Raw genomic sequence first — 359 nt, forward strand, 5'->3', positions numbered from 1 at the left:
CCCATTCTAGCTATGCCTCATATCCCTCTATTTTACTTCCTGTTTCAAAAGTGCTGATTTTGGGTATAAAGCTTTAAAAAATTACAAAATTGATTAAAAAAAAGGAGGGGGCTGAGCTCATGCGGGACCCGGCAGCTACTGTCTAAACTAAATACTGCTGTGATGAAACTCCATATCATGGATTATCAAGGATTATTTCTGAAACAGTATGGAGCTCAAAGGCTTTCTCTCTTGCCGGTTATACCACAAGATGAGTTCCTTTTTATTTCCTGCTTCTTCACACACATGCTCTCCAGTACATGTTAGCTCTGAGTGTTAGCGATGCTAATGTAAACACCGACCATATTACGTCCAAAACA

Source organism: Notothenia coriiceps, unplaced genomic scaffold, assembly GCF_000735185.1.
Source record: "Notothenia coriiceps isolate Sejong01 unplaced genomic scaffold, NC01 NC01_scaffold00037246, whole genome shotgun sequence".
NCBI classification, from domain to species: Eukaryota; Metazoa; Chordata; class Actinopteri; order Perciformes; family Nototheniidae; genus Notothenia; species Notothenia coriiceps.